General features: G+C 46.7%; 1 long non-coding RNA gene across 3 annotated transcripts in view; it reads left to right on the top strand.

Moving 5' to 3' along the window:
- The window catches only part of LOC141258395 (uncharacterized), a 39,894-nt gene extending 25,352 nt beyond the window's left edge, over nt 1-14,542 (top strand). For 2 of the 3 annotated variants that reach the window (XR_012318320.1, XR_012318319.1), the window contains 3 exons: nt 5,368-5,451; nt 11,413-11,664; nt 14,337-14,542. This is a non-coding gene — a long non-coding RNA (uncharacterized lncRNA). The remainder of the gene's footprint in view (nt 1-5,367; nt 5,452-11,412; nt 11,665-14,336) is intronic. The other variant, XR_012318321.1, reaches the window with a different exon arrangement.
- Nucleotides 14,543-16,811: the final 2,269 nt, after the last annotated feature.

Here is a 16,811-nt window from a genome sequence, read left to right on the forward strand (position 1 = left end):
TGAGGACAGGGGGGAGGAGGAGGAGGAGAAGAGCATGGTCAGTCATCATCTTGGTGAGGACACGGAAGTCTTGCCCGTTACCAGTCTGGCACGCATGGCTGACTTTATGTTACGCTGCCTTAACCGTGACCCTCGCGTTGTCAAAATGTTGAGTGACAGTCATTACTGGTTAGTGACACTTTTAGACCCCCGCTACAAGGAGAACTTTCACTCTCTTATTCCTGAGGTGGAGAGGTCTACAAAAATGTGGCAGTACCAGGAGACCCTTGCTGCAGAACTGTTAAAAAAATTCCCATCTGAACACGCTAGCGGCAGAGGTCACAGTTCGTTGCCCAACCAAGGCGTACATGCAAGAGAGACCCAACTCCAATCCAGCAGAGGCAGGGGAACACTGTCAACGTTCTGGGACAGTTTTCTCAGACCCTCCCTTCGGACAGACCCTGAGGCGCGGGGTACTCTCACAAGGAGTGGAAAGTTTCAAAAGATGGCGAGGGAGTACCTTGCCGACCGTACCAATGTCCTCGGTGATTCCTCTGTGCCTTTTAATTATTGGGTATCCAAGCTGGACACTTGGAATGAACTCGCTCTGTATGCCTTGGAGGTCCTGGCCTGCCGTGCCACTAGCGTGTTATCGGAGCGTGTTTTTAGTGCCGCTGGGGGAATTATAACTGATAAGCGCATTCGCCTGTCAACTGACAATGCTGACAAGCTGACCCTTATCAAAATGAACAAGGGTTGGATTGGGCCAGACTTCTCAGCACCACCAAATGACAGCAGAGTAACATAAAGTCAAATCCACTGTGTTATTTCGGAAGGTGTATTCACATGCATCGCTTCACACCCACACATGGGTATACGCTTCCTCATTTCGGCTGTTTTATGTTCTTCTCCTTATTCTCAGCCTCCACCACCACTATATCACCAGGGTGACCGTGGTCCGTGTTACCATTATTGAAAGTTCCTCCGTCCTTATTTTTGTCAGCTTTTGCTTGGAAGGCATAAGCAAAGACTGTGGGAGACCCACTCCCCAATAATGGGAATAATATTTTTAAGATGCTGTACTGTATGGCTCTTGTAAGGGGCATTAAAACAGTCTTGTTAAGCTACTGCGACCTCCACCACTTTTCCAAGGGGCATTAAAACCATCTTGTTAAGCTACTGCGACCTCCACCACTTTTCCAAGGGGCATTAAAACCATCTTGTTAAGCTACTGCGACCTCCATGTCTCTTCCGAGGGACATTAAAAGCATCTTGTTAAGCTACTGGGTCCTCCGCGTCTCTTCCAAGGTGCATTAAAACCGTCTTGTTAAGCTACTGTGACCTCCACCACTTTTCCAAGGGGCATTCAAACCATCTTGTTAAGCTACTGTGACCTCCACATCTCTTCCGAGGGGCATTAAAACCGTCTTGTTAAGCTACTGGGACCTCCACGTCTCTTCCGAGGGGCATTAAAAGCGTCTTGTTAAACCACACTGAACTCCACAGCTCTTCCAAGGGGCATTGAAATGTTGTTTTTAATTAACTCTAACCTCCACGACTCTTCAAATGGGCATTGCATTACCTCCTAATTTTTGGCAGCTTTTGCTTGGAAGGCATAAGCAAAGACTATGGGAGACCCACTCCCCAATAATGGGAATAATGTTTGTAATATTCTGTACTGCATGGCTCTTGTAAGGGGTATTGCAAGTTCCTCCGTTCTAATTTTTGGCAGCTTTTGCTTGGAAGGCATAAGCAAAGACTATGGGAGACCCACTCCCCAATAATGGGAATAATGTTTGTAATATGCTGTATTGCATGGCTCTTGTAAGGGGCATTGCAAGTTTCTCCGTCCTAATTTTTGGCAGCTTTTGCTTGGAAGACATAAGCAAAGACTATGGGAGACCCACTCCCCAATAATGGGAATAATGTTTTTAAGATGCTGTACTGTATGGCTCTTGTAAGGGGCATTAAAACCGTCTTGCTAAGCTACTGCGACCTCCACCACTTTTCCAAGGGGCATTCAAACCGTCTTGTTAAGCTACTGTGACCTCCACCACTTTTCCAAGGGGCATTAAAACCGTCTTGTTAAGCTACTGCGACCTCCACGTCTCTTCTGAGGGGCATTAAAACCATCTTGTTAAGCTACTGTGACCTCCACCACTTTTCCAAGGGGCATTCAAACCATCTTGTTAAGCTACTGTGACTTCCACCACTTCTCCAAGGGGCATTAAAACCATCTTGTTAAGCTACTGCGACCTCCACGACTCTTCCAACGGGCATTGCATTTCCTCCTAATTTTAGTCAGCTTTTGCTTTTCAATGCATAGGTGAACACTAAGGGAGACCCACTCCCCAATAATGGGTAGAAGGTTTTTAGTACGCTGTAATCCACGTCTGTTTCAAGGGGCATTGCAGTTCCTCATAATTTTTGGAAAGCCTTCCATTCACTGCTTAGGCCAACAGTACACAGGAGACCCAGTTGCTATAAATGGAAAAAATGGTTTATTTAAGGCCCTCTGACCTCCATGTCACTTCCAAGGGGCATTGGAGTGCCTCTAAATTTTTGGTAGGCATTGCACTCACTGTATGCCCTATAACTGTGTATCTGAACTGCTCCTTTTGGTACAGAAACATATCCTACAAGACATGTGTGGTTGACTGGCCTGATATTGATGTGAATGGTCCCTGTTCCTCCTGCTCTTTCTCCTTTGCCACCACCTCATCCATCATTTATCACCTGAAGCTTTGTTTTAACGGGAGTCATAGAACTGGGATAGTAGCAGGAAAACATCCAGCAATCCTCGCAGGAGGTAGGATATGCGCCAAAACGCTGACCACCTCAGGCCTAGCCGCTACTACATACATGCGCTTGAATTCCAAGAAAACAAAGCAGATGCTAACTTCTATCATCTCAACTCCCCTAATGGAGAAGCCAGGGCCCACCGGAGGAGTCTGGTTCTCTGGTGGGCTCGTCCAATGCTGCCCTAAAGCAGGCCAGGCTAAGAAAAGTGTGTGGGAAGGTGACAGGAGAAATTGGGGTGGCTGGCGACCGTTTATGGACACCAGGCTGCCCCCAGGCGGGTGGGGACCGTGTGTGGACACCCGGCTGCGGCGCGGCTGGGGACAGAGTGTGGACACCCGAGCGGCTGGGGGCTGAGTATGGATACCAGGCCACCGAATTAGCCATGAGGTAGTGGCCAGCTTCGGCCTACTCCAAACTAAAAGGCCCCATTTCAAGTGCTAGCTAGCAGAATGGCATTGCAGCCTGGGGGTGGGTGGGTGGGTGGCAGGCTGTACACTTACACTTGCATTTAAAGAAAACAAAGCAGATGCTAACTTCTATCATCATCATCATGCTCCTCACCTTGGCACTCTCAACTCCCCTGATGGAGAAGCCAGGGCCCACCGGAGGAGTCTGGTTCTCTGGTGGTCTCGTCCAATGCTGCCCTAAAGCAGGCCAGGCTAAGAAAAGTGTGGGGGAAGGTGACAGGAGAAATAGGGACGGCAGGGGACCGTTTATGGACACCCGGCCGCCCCCTGGCGGTTGGGGACCGAGCGTGGACACCCGGCCGCCGGGCGGCTGGGGACTGAGTATGGATACCTCGCTGCCGAAGCAGTCATGAGGTAGTGGCCAGCTTCGGCCTCCTCCAAACTAAAAGGCCCCATTTCAAGTGAAAGCTAGCAGTATGGTATTGCAGCCTGCGGGTGGGTTGGTGGTTGGCTGCATATTTGCGCTTGCATTGCAAGGAATGGGGGAGGTACAATTGAACACTGCCCTGGGACAAGGACTTGCACGGGGATAGTTGCAAATCTGCATCTTCTGATGCGGCAAGGATCACTTCTGATGGGCACACTTTTAGGCAGTGACCTGGGAGTCAGAGATGCTTCCAGGGGTCTTCCCCATGCTGTTCCCATGTCTTTTCAGCACTGTATGCATGTGTCACACAGCACATGGCCAGATACGGTTGTAAAATGTTAAAATGACATTTCCCGGTGAATGCATTTGTCACGGTTGAAAGCAATACAAAAGTGCAAAAACGCATGAAAAATCCTACTTGTGATCATAGCCCAAGGTGTGGAGGAGTATTTTTGTTTTTGGTTATTTATTTTACCTTATACACAAGTCTTTATCCTGGAAAGGAAATTCCTTAACATATTTCACAGGAAAACCGTTTCAGTTTCGTTTTTGAACGTTTTATTTTGAGCCCGTAAAAGTGGCTTAATACCTCTGACCACGCTGTTGACAGCAGTGACCTGGGGGTCAGAAATGCTTCCAGGGGCGATCCCCATGCTGCCCCCATGTTTTTTGAGCACTGTCACTATCGTTTTGGGCACTTTTTAGGCTTTCTACAGATTGCCGGGGGTGCCGCCGCAAAAATGCTCGGGTCTCCCATAGACTAACATTGGGCTCGTTGCTCGGGTCGAGCACCTGAGTATCACGGTGAGCTCGGCTCGAGCTTCGAGCACCCGAGCATTTTAGTGCTCGCTCAACACTAGAAAAGAGCAATAAATTTTACTAATCCCACATAGATGGAGAATACTATTTAAACCCATGTCTACGTAATAAAGTATGCCATTTGTGTGGTTCAGTCTCTGAATGAAGTTTTTCAACCAGATTAGCAGATTTGGTTAATTAGCTTCTATGCATGCACTCGGACATCTTTAATTTGGAGGAGAGCAGTTACCTAGTGTATCTTAAATTGATGAAACCTCCATAAATGGTGCCGTGACTCGGATCACACTCAAGGGGACTCTAGGTCTTGGGGTGCCCATCACCGAACCACCTACGGACAAGTCGGGACTGCTCAAATCGGGAGCCTGATCAACTCTCATCATTGAATACGGTAAGTCTGCAGATTTAATGAATCCGTAGTGCTTACTCGTATTTTGAGCGGTCTCTGGTGATTTTGTGGTGTCTAGATTGGCCCTTAGGGACAGCCCGTGCGACTGGGCGGGTCCCCGCTGTGTGATTCCAAGAACTCTGGTGTGTAGTCGCTCCTGGCTAACTGCTGCTCTGTGGTATCTTAGGTGTCCCGTCCCATTAGAACGATCTTTGTATGCAGGGGCGTACACGTATACACTTGAGAATTTAGGAAAATTTCTTTGTTTATAACGCGGGGGTTAACTTATCCTCTATTAAGACCTGGAATACGCGGGGAGCCGACTGCATCGTTAAGCCATATATTAAGACGTCACTAGGACGTGGGTGCGCGGGGTGTTCAGTGCTTCATTAAGTCGTAAAGAATTAATTCAGTGCTTGGTAGGGAGTGTAGGGACTTGTTACAATTCTACTTGTGTATCAGCTGTCTGGTATAATCATAAGTCTAAGGGGACAGAACGCCTGGAGCCAAAATCATGGAAAAAAATAAAGACATTGTTTGTGTTGCAGGGGTCACTCGATCAGGAGCGACAGGACTCCAAAGATATAGTTGCTAGAAGAGAAAGGAGGAAATATGTAGAGAAAACCAAAAGGGTAATGTCATTGTGTGGGTTGTACCCGGGGGGGGGGTAGATTACAGTACGAGATGTTTAATGAAGCAATTTATGAAAACTGGAAGATAATGGGTTGTTGCAAAGTGCATGCATGTAGAAAAAGGTTGCGCTGAGTTTGTCAAAGGAATGGAAAAACTATGTGCAGAAACTTAAACAGTTAACTAAAATATGCGAGCAACCAGATAAGGGCCGGTTACAGCTGATAAAATGGCAACAAATTATGAAGAAGAAAAAGGGCAAGCTAGAAGATAAAGGATTGTTACAAACAGCTTTGGCTTGGTATAGAACAGCAGAGAATTTGTCAAAAGAAGGGTGGGTGGAGGAATAAAATACAGACAATAAGGGAAAGACGCCTTGTTATGTGTATTACAAAGATTGTGCTCTCCAGCCACCGCCCGATAATGGCGGACAGGGGGTATGGACCTGTACAAATTGCAGTCAGCAAAATCCTGATAATAGAGATACTTGTCTTGCATGTGGGGTACCACGTCCCAGACCTCACACTGTTCTTCCCCTCCCCACCATGCCTTCGCCACCTCCCTATAATGGCGGCGCAATGAATTGCTGGGTGTGATCAAATTGTGGCCAGCAAAATCCATTGTCAGCAGATTATTGTGTTGCATGTCATGCACCCCGTCCAGGAGGCCCACCCCTTGCTACTACAAAAGCCACTCCTAGTGCTCCATCCACATCTGTTATACCTATGTCCGCCCAAAGTTACAACCATTCCTGCAGCAGCCTTGCTGCTACACCCATTGCATCACCTCCGGCCACTGACCAGATGTCCCTTTGGTGGAGGCCATCTTGGCGCACCCTTCCTGTAGTGTGCTTCCTTCCGGTCGCGGCCATCTTGGTGCACCAGGAATACAGGCCGCAAAACACACTACACACGGAACGTGTATGATGAAGATCATCATGATCAGTGTGTGACACAACTTAGAGCTACAATCAACAATATTCTGAACTATGCTGGAACAAGGAACCTTACTTCTATTGCTCTTCCTGCTATAAGTTCTGGTATGTATGGATTTCCTATGCAAGCCTGTGCCCAAGCAATAGTCCAAGCTATAGGGGAGTATAGAGGATTAACTATGTTGGAGGAGATAAGACTTATCTGCAATGACTATCATAAATCTCAAATTCTCTCCTGAGCTGTGGAAAGTGCCACAGCTAGATCAGACCCACTCAGCCGCCAGATGACCTCAGAAGATAACCCAAATGAACTATTTCCTGGACAAACAAGCCCACCTCCTGTTGCTATGTTGCCAGTATCTCCCTCAACATCTTCTCAGTCAGAATCTCCAGTGCCAGATTACCATAATAGATATGTGGCATTCACACCCTCGCAAGTTAATCAAGTGATTAGTCAACTACCTGACCCAGACAGACACCCTATGGCGTTCTACAGAAGAATCAGACAAATTCAACAAACTTATTCAGCCACTTGGAAAGATCTTCATGAAATCGCTATCATTAAAGTGGGAGATGCCTTCTGGCCAATAATTCAAGTAGCTCTGAATGAGAGCCAAGTGACTGACAAGGAGACTTACCAATTAGGAGGAGCTTTTTGTCAACAACTTCAGCAATGGGCCAAGGAGCAGCTCACAGACTCATCTAGCAAGTGTATTGGACTGTACTCAAGAATCAGGGGAGAATGTCGAAAAATTTTACACCAGAATTCATACTCTGTTCAAGGGTCAAGAGATCGATGAAGGTCAGAGGATCCAACAAAATCTGCTAGTCACTTCATTTGTTAGGGGACTCAGAGAGGAAATCTCAGTGAAGCTTACAGACTCCAGGCCAGAATACATGGACATGTCCCCGCGAAAGGTACTCCTCATTGCTAAAGCTATAGAGAAACAATTGAATGCTGTACCAAAGCCTGCTCCAAGGCCTACTCCAGAGCCTACTCTAGCACCCACACCAACTCCTGTTCCTGCTCCTGCTCCAGCTGCTCTAGCAGCCTATCAACCTGCAGATAATCAACAAGAACAGTTGCCATATCCCCCAGGATACCCACAATAACTATACCGCTCAACCCCATGATGGATGGGTCCTCAACAAATGTACAGAGGACTGAGTTTAAGACTAAGGGAACCAATCTGTCACCGTTCTAACCAACCAGGTCATTTCAGAAGAGAATGTCCAGAGAATAGAGGGGATCCTTTCTATGGCTTGATGCCACTCTCCTACAACCCGCAATTTGAAAGAAGAGATTCTTCACGCTACCAAGGGAATCCACGGTACTCCCACCAAGAGTATAGACAGCCATCACGGCAGCCACCACAGAGAGAATATGAGACAGCGCCAAGAGAACCTGTGCAGAATTACAGAGACCAGCCACTGCAACAGATGTACCAAAATAACAGGGACCCACCATGCTGGTTTGCGGGGGAAGACCAGAATTACCCCGCATAGGATAGTGGCAAACCCGTGCTCACCTTGACCTCAGTTGAAAACGTCCCCACTATATCTGGACTGGTTTCTACTGTCAAAATTGATGTAGAGGACAGAACTTTACCTTTCCTAGTAGACACGGGTGCAGTCAGATCAGTAATACGGTCAAGAGATTTACCCTATGAATCGCTTATAGCTGATGATTTCCTTTCATGTGTGGAAGTTGATGGAAAACCACACTCATCCCGACTAACATTTCCATTGCCTACTGGGAAAGAATAGAAGCTGCTGGCCAGATTGCTTGTTTCAGACACCTGCCCGCTTAATTTGTTGGGAGCAGATCTACTCCAGAAGTTAAATGCTCAGATATCATATGATGAGAATGGAATGCATCTAGATGTCTCTACTGGTTATCATTAGAGGAACAAACAAAGGTACATGCCCTCCCATTGTATGTCATCCAATTTGCAACAACAACCGCCATACCACAGCATTATCTTGACTGCATACCACCTGAACTCTGGTCTCAAGATCCTGATGATATAGGCCGGCTGCCTGTCCCACCAGTCCAAGTTTTCCTGAAAGAAGGTGCACGGATTCCCAGACTCACACAGCACACACTGAAAGCAGCCCAAGAAGCATCATTAGATGCCCAGATCCAAGATTTACTCAAGAAAGGAGCATTAATTCCCTGTGTTTCTCCTGCTAATACTCCATTGTTTCCAGTGAAGAAGAAAACTGCAAGAGGAGAACCGGATAAATTCAGGATGGTGCAAGATTTGAGAGCTGTGAATGCAGTTACAATCCTGGAGACCCCAGTGGTGCCAAATCCACATACATTACTCAATGAAATTCCCCCTGAGGCAACGCATTTTACAGTAATCGACTTGGCAAATGCCTTCTTCAGTGTGCCTCTGCATCCAGACTGTCAGTATCTTTTTGCTTTTACACACAGAGGAGTACAGTACACCTGGACCGTTATGCCTCAAGGAGCTCAGAACTCCCCTCATCACTTCACACTGGCCTTAACTACCTGTCTCCAACCCTGGAAGAGTGAGAACCTTGAAGTCACATTGATACAATATGTCGATGATGTACTCCTCTGTTGTCCCGATGACCAAACTTGCCACAGGTTCAGCTATTCTTTGCTCCGATTTCTGGCCACCATCGGATGCAAAGTTACTCTGCAAAAGCTACAATAGTGTTGCACCAAAGTTGTGTTTTTGGGTCATTGCATATCCCAAGGTACCAAGCATCTCACTGAAGAGCGGAAAACTGCCATCCGTGACATCCCGTACCCGAGAACTGTCAAACAACTCCAAGTTTTCCTGGGAATGGTCACATACTGCAGGCAGTGGATCCCTAACGCGTCAGTTCTCATGCAACCTCTATATGATCGGGTCCACTCTTCTGAGCTTGACCTGCATTTTGACCAAGAAGCTGAAGATGCAATGGACCAGTTGAAAGAACTCATCATTTCAGCCCCTGTACTGGGAATTCCCAACTATGAATTTCCATTCTTTCTATTTGTCTCTGAAGCATGTGGCCATGCCTTAGGAGTTCTGGCACAAAAACATGGAGGCCACATGAGACCCATCGGATATTATTCCAGTAAATTGCATCCAGTGGCGCAAACAGCTCTAACATGCCTCAAAGCAGTGCTGGCAGCTACAGAACTCCTCCACAGAACAGCAGATGTTGTACTTGGCCATTCTACAACTATACTGGCCCCTCATGATTTGAAAGACATGCTTGCACAAACCCAGCACAACCATCTATCTATGCAACGTTGTGTCAGAATCCAATGTGAGCTCCTTTTACCAGAAAATATAGCTCTTCGGTGATGTACTGTCTTGAACCCCTCCACTCTGCTTCCTCTGTCAAGGGGAGACTGCTCAGCAGACTTAGGGGGTCCTCAGAAGACCAAGAATACCCTGATTCTAGTGACCATGATTGTTTTGAGGTCATGAAGGCAGAAACCTCTCAACTACCTACTGTTTCTGAGCAGCCACTGCCTGAAGCGGATCTGATACTGTATACTGACGGGTCCAGATACACAGATAAATATGGAACTTACCATACCGGATATGTGGTGGTGTCCCCACCAACGGTAGTTTCTGCTGGACCACTGCCATCTTATATGTTAGCTCAAGAGGCCGAACTGTATGCTCTGACCGAAGCCGGCAAGTGCACAGAGAGTCAAGTGGCCAATACCAAAGCCTGCAAGTGCGCAGAGAGTCAAGTGGCCAATATCTACATGGACTCGAGGTACGGATTCAGGATTGCCCATGACTTTTGCCTGATATGGGCCCTGAGGGGCTACAAGACAGCCAGTGGAGCTCCAATCCGGAATGCAGCGGCAGTGAGAAGTCTGCTAGAAGCTCTGAAGTTACCTAGGCAAGTGGCTGTGATCAAAATTAAGGCTCATGGGAAACTGAATTCAGAGGAAGCCAATAGGAATTGTCTGGCTGACATTACAGCAAAAGCAGCAGCTATGGAACTAATATTTCCAGAGGAAGCAGAGGTGTCGGGGGGTACGGAGGTGTTTGTGCTCACCAGAAGTCAGAGACAACGAGGGGATGAGGAAGAAATGGGAATGAGATATTTGGGGTTGGAAGAAGAAGAGGAGGAACATGAAGAGGAGCAAAGACTGGAAGAGAATCCAACACACAGGACTTAAGTGGACCGGCAGAATGCAGTAACAGAAGAAGAAAAACAAGGATGTATCGGACGGGGAGGAACGTTTTGGAAGGACAGAATCTGGAGAGTGGGAAGAAGAATATGTCTGCCAAGAGAACTGTATCCTGCAGTGGTTCAGTGGGCTCATGGAAAGTTACATAGAGGGAAGAATCAGATGATTTCGGCCATCAATAAACTCTATATTGCACCCGAGATCTCAGCTCTTGCTACAAACTATACTAGGAGCTGTGAGATTTTTAACACTTGTAAGCCCGGAAGAACAGAACGTGCATCCAAATTGATCATATGCAATTACCCAAGAGTGGAAGATATGAATATGTTCTGGTGGTGGTGGATATGTTTACCGGCTGGACAGAAGCATACCTAGTAGCCAACATGATTGCTAGAACTACAGTGAAAAGGCTTCTGACAGAACTTATCTGCAGATTCGGGATTCCAGAAGTAATTGAAAGTGATCAAGGACCCACCTTCACTGCAGAAGTTACCAAATCAATCTGGGAGGTGATTGGGGTGGATTTGGGCCTGCATACTCCTTATCATCCTCAAAGTAGCGGAAAAGTTGAAAGGATGAATGGCACTTTAAAAAACAAAATTCTTAAAGCCAGTAAAGGATTGTCACTTCCATGGCCGGAGGTGCTGCCTATTGCCCTATACTCAGTCCGAAACACCCCGAGACAACCCACAGGGCTCACACCATATGAGATCTTGTTTGGGGGGCCACCTAGAATGGGTTGATATTACCCAGAGCAGCTTAGTTCAGGGAATGATAAACTTGTGAATTTTGTTGTTGGACTTGCTAAAGAGTTAAAACTAACACATGCTACAGTGTTCTCTTCTATTCCAGACTCAGATCTTGAACCAGGTACTCACAGCATCCAGCCTGGAGATTTTGTCTGGATAAAGAATCACATGCGAGGCACACTGGATGCCAGATTGAAGGGCCCTACCAAGTGTTGCTTACATCACCGACGGCTGTGACGGTCGAAGACCGAACATCATGGGTCCACGCATCCCATTGCAAGAAGGCGGTCTCAGACCCACAACCCTGATGTTCATTTTTCTGATGACAGTAGCTGAGGGGGAAGCCTTTGTTACAGTAAGACGTGCATTCCAAACAATTATTACTAAAGAGAATGATATTCCAGTTTTCTGGTACAACACTTCCTTGAATGTGGTGACATGAAGATTAGGATTAGACTGGAGGGCAAATGGACTGGGGAATGTGCCTTAACTAAAGCAATAATGTCTGTTTACCTTATATCTGAGTCCCAGGAATCCTAAAAGGAAATAAAGGCTGCGTTTTCAGGTACATACAGGGCCAATAGAGAAGTTAACCCGAAAGGCAGTTTTGACCCACATATATATATTGATGTTCTCGGAGTGCTTAGGGGGGTGCCAGACAAATTCAAGGCCTGAGACCAAGTGAAGGCGGGATATGAGTCCATAATACCCATAATAACCGTTAACGTAGATTGGATAAATTACATATATTATAACCAACAAAGATTTGTCAATTACACCAAAGATGCCTTACAAGGGATAGCTGACCAACTAGCACCCACATCTACCATGGCCTTCCAAAACAGAATAGCTCTGGATATGTTACTTGCAGAAAAAGGAGGGGTATGCAAAATGATAGGTGAGCATTGTTGTACTTTTATCCCAGACAATACCGGCCCCACAGGGAAAGTTACTAAGGCTCTCAAAATCTATGAACAAACAGTTCCCCTTAGAACAAAAGTGTTGTACCAGAGAGATTACTGGAAGTAAATGGGTTTGTAAAGTTAATATCCATATTTCTGTGTTACGGGTGGCCCTCGATTACCCAGTCACTAGATCTTTTATGGTCTCCATCCCTTTCCTGTAGGTCTTCGTATGAGTTAGATTTAGGAACGTCGGTGGGTCCGTCTACAAGGGACGGGGCGCCCGTCACATCGTAGGGTTCCAGAATAGCCTTAACATAGAGTCAACTCTTCTCCCCCTCTGATTTTTAGCATATGGATATTAACCCCTTTACAACCCAAGGTGGTTTGCACAGTAATAACCAGGCCAATTTTTACAATTCTGACCACTGTCACTTTATGAGGTAATTACTGTGGAACGCTTCAACGGATCCCCCTGATTCTGAGATTGTTTTTTCGTGACATTTTGTACTTCATGATTGTGGTAAAATTTCTTCAATATCACTTGCGTTTATTTGTGAAAAAAAACGGAAATTTGGCGAAAATTTAGAAAATTTTGCAATTTTCAAAATTTGAATTTTTATGCCCTTAAATCAGGGGGTCTAGTTTCCAAAATGGGGTCACTTGTGGGGGAGCTCCAATGTTTAGGCACACAGGGGCTCTCCAAACGCAACATGGTGTCCGCTAACAAATTGAATGGAAAATCAGCTCAAATTGTTAGCGGACACCATGTTGCGTTTGGAGAGCCCCTGTGTGCCTAAACATTGGAGCTCCCACACAAGTGACCCCATTTTGGAAACTAGACCCCCCAAGGCACCTATCTAGATGCATAGTGAGCACTTGGAACCCCTAGGTGCTTCACAAATTAATCCGTAAAAATAAAAAAGTGTTTTTTTTTCTCACTTTTTCATTTTTACGAATCAATTTATTCTGAGAGCTATAACTTTTTGATTTTTCAGATGATGGAGCTGTATGGTGGTTTGTTTTTTGCGGGACAAGATGGCACTTTCAGCGGTACCATTTTTATTTATATTTGTCTTTTTGATCGCGTGTTATTCCATTTTTTGTTCGGCGGTATGGTGATAAAGCATTGTTTTTTGCTTTGTTTTTTATTTTTTTTTTTTACCGTGTTCACTGAAGGGGTTAACTAGTATGACAGTTTTATAGGTCAGGTAGTTCCGGACGCGGCGATACCAAATATGTGTACTTTTATTGTTTGTTTGCTTTTTTTTCATAATAAAATTTATTGATGGGCACATTATATTTTTATTTTTGGTGGATTATTTTTTTTATTTTTTTTAAATATTTTTACAATTTTTTTCTTATTTTTTTTTCACTTTCTGAGAGTTTTTACACTTTTTTACTTTGTCCAACTCTGGGACTTTAACTTTTTTTATTCTGATCGCCTGTACAGCATAGGGATGGAGCACCATCCCTGTGCTATGCAGGCAGTCAGCGCTGCACAGTGAGAACATTGTGTGGTTGTGCACTGCGCATGACCAAACAATGTTCCTGCTGCCTGGTGACCCGGATGTTGTCATGACGACATCGGGTCGTCATGGCAACACCCGGGAAGCCGTGGCAGACAGCGCTGGAGGCCGGAAGAGGAGGTGAGTATACGGATCACCTCCCCTTGCCACCGCAATGCTGCGATCAACTTCGATCGCAGCATTACGGGGGTTAATGTGCCAGGACCGCTCCCTGCACATAGTACCGGGTGTCAGCTGTGACAATCAGCTGACACCCGGCGGCGATCGCGCCCGCACAGCCTGTGTGCGCACGCGCGATGACGTACTAATACGGGTCAGGCTCTTAAAGCCCAGGGCACTGACGCGTATTAATACGTTAAGGGCTGTAAAGGGGTTAAAAGAAAATAATTGATTTTAGGGGGGTCTGTCAAGGTAAAATATATATATTATAGAAAATCAATTAGTTTCTTTTAATAGATTACCTAATCAGTGTGAATCAATATAGCGATGATGGAATAATCTATGTGTATGTATGTATGCAAATGTGTATATGCACATGGATTATGTTAAAATTAATGAATATATACAGTAACTAACAGTTTCTATTCTTATTGTAGAAATCATTTCCTGGGAATGACGTATGCATGTGCATGGCTGATAACAGAGAGATTCATGTCGAGTTGGCAAAGATGGCTCTGAGAGACAAACTCACCTCCTCCCAACGGAATTCCTAAGGCGTTACTCAGACCAAGAGATACATAGATGAGCAAATTACAGTGTGCCGAGTTATCAGAAAAGAGCAATAAATTTTACTAATCCCACCTAGAAGGAGAATACTATTTAACTCCATGTCTACGTAATAAAGTATACTATTTGCGTGGTTCAGTCTCTAACTGAAGTTTTTCAATCAGATTAGCAGATTTGGTTAATTAGCTTCTCTGCATGCACTCGGACATCTATAATTTGGAGGAGAGTAGTTACCTAGTGTATCTTAAATTGGTGAAACCCCCACACTCCCACCTACTAACACTTTCTCTGCTCCTCCTCACTGCCCGCGACATCTCTCCAAATCCTGGCCCTTCTCACCACATCCCTACAATTCCCCAGTCCCTCTAACAGGAGCTCTATGGAACGCTCGCTCCGTCTGCAACAAACTTTCCTACATTCACGATCTCTTCATCACTAACAAGCTTTCCTTCCTCAGCATCATTGAAACCTGGTTCACCCCCTCCGACACGGCTTCTCCTTCTGCACTTTCGTACAGTGGATTCCACCTTTCGCCCACCCCCCACCAGCAAGCATGGTGGAGGAATACGTTTCCTCCTATCAGATAACTGCTCCTTCACCCAAATCCCACTGCCGCCCTCCATTACTCTCCCCTCTTTTGAGGTGCACTGTGTGCGCATCTACTCTGCCTCCAACTGGCTGTCATTTACCGCCCCCCAGGATCAACCACCACCTTCTTTGACCACTTCACCACCTGGCTACTTCATTTCCTCTCCGTTGACATCCCCACTATCCTCATGGGTGACTTCAACATCCCAATTGACACTTCCCTCTCAGCTATCTCTAAGCTTCTATCCCTCGCTTCCTCCTTCGGCCTTACTCAGTGGTCTTCTGCAGCCAATCACAAAGACGGCCACACACTGGACCTCATCTTCACCCCCCTCTGTTTCCTATCTAACCTTTTTAACTCACCTCTCCCTCTTTCTGACCACAACCTACTTACATTCTCTACCCTCTCCTCTCCAAGGCAACAATCCCCACTCCACAAACTTGCACACCCTCACAGAAATCTTAAACACCTTGACCTACACTCACTCTCTGAATCCCTTCTCCCTCTTACAGACATTAGGTCCTTACATGATGCAGATGTTGCTGCCACTTTATACAACACCACAACAGCTGCAGCTCTCAATTCGGTCGCCCTCCTCACACATACCAAAGCTCGCACAATCAACAGACAACCCTGGCACACCAGCCTAACTAAAGAACTGCGACTGCCCTCCAGGGTTTCCTGAGCATAGATGGAAAATGTCCCACTCCAATGAGCACTTCATTGCATTAAAACAGTCCCTCACTACCTTCAAGTCCACACTCACTGCAGCAAAGCACATGTAGCGCCCCAAGGGTTCGGTCGCTACAGAGGTATTGCATCTCACCCAGAGGTGTGATATCTCACTTCCAGGTAAGGATGGAGTATGGCTCAGGACCCTAACACCCACATTCACTACACCACATTTCCGGGGGACAGGGTGATAATGTTCCCGAGTGTGAGCACAACTGTGCCTGTCCCTGGCTGGAGTGGGGGGAGGTAACACCTAGAAAGGGGGAACCTGGTAGTGTGTGGGTGGGGAGAGTAGATCCCGGGTGCACTGTATAGAGGAGTATATATGGTGGGCACCATCTTAGAGGCAGGGAGTAGAAGAAGTAGAGAGAGCAGAGGGAGAAGGAGACTGGGAGCAGAGGCTCTGCATGGGCTCTGCTCTGCAGGCAGGCCAAGTCTCAAGGCCTGAGCCTGGAGGGAGGAACCAGAAGGAGAAGGAAGGAAGGGAGAAGAATGGAGGAAGCTCTAAGAGAAGACTGAAGGGACCCCAGAGGTGCGGACCGGCCAGCCGCCACCGCACGCCCGCCGCTACCAGAGTAGGGGGGTCAGGCCAAGAAAAGGGAACCGGATCCCTCATCTAGTGGAGGAGAGCAACTACCCTCAGCTAGTAACCGGAGGCCGTGGCATTGCAGATGTTACGGCCCCTCACTACATTCGTTAGGAAGGCACCACATAGGACCCAGGGAAACGGAACATACGTTTGCCCGCCAAGGCCCGAGGCAGCTGGACAGAAACGTGGTCAATTGTGGGGTACGACAGGCCAGTGAATGGACACAGGAAGGGGGTCCTGAAAAGCACTCCAAAGGTACCTGGGAGTTGGCCGAGCCCCTCACCTGGTGAGCACAGCACGACGAGGGCAGCCATTACCTGCGCAGAAGTGGCTTGGAGTGTAAAACTGTGAGTAAAGACCCTGGACTGCATCACTGGACTCTGAGTCATTACTGTTGCTCCCGTGCACCATCACCCCCACCATCTGCACTCACCG

This window comes from Phyllobates terribilis, unplaced genomic scaffold (assembly GCF_046119375.1).
Source record: "Phyllobates terribilis strain yellow unplaced genomic scaffold, ASM4611937v1 Scaffold_3__8_contigs__length_932513732, whole genome shotgun sequence".
Taxonomy (NCBI): Eukaryota; Metazoa; Chordata; class Amphibia; order Anura; family Dendrobatidae; genus Phyllobates; species Phyllobates terribilis.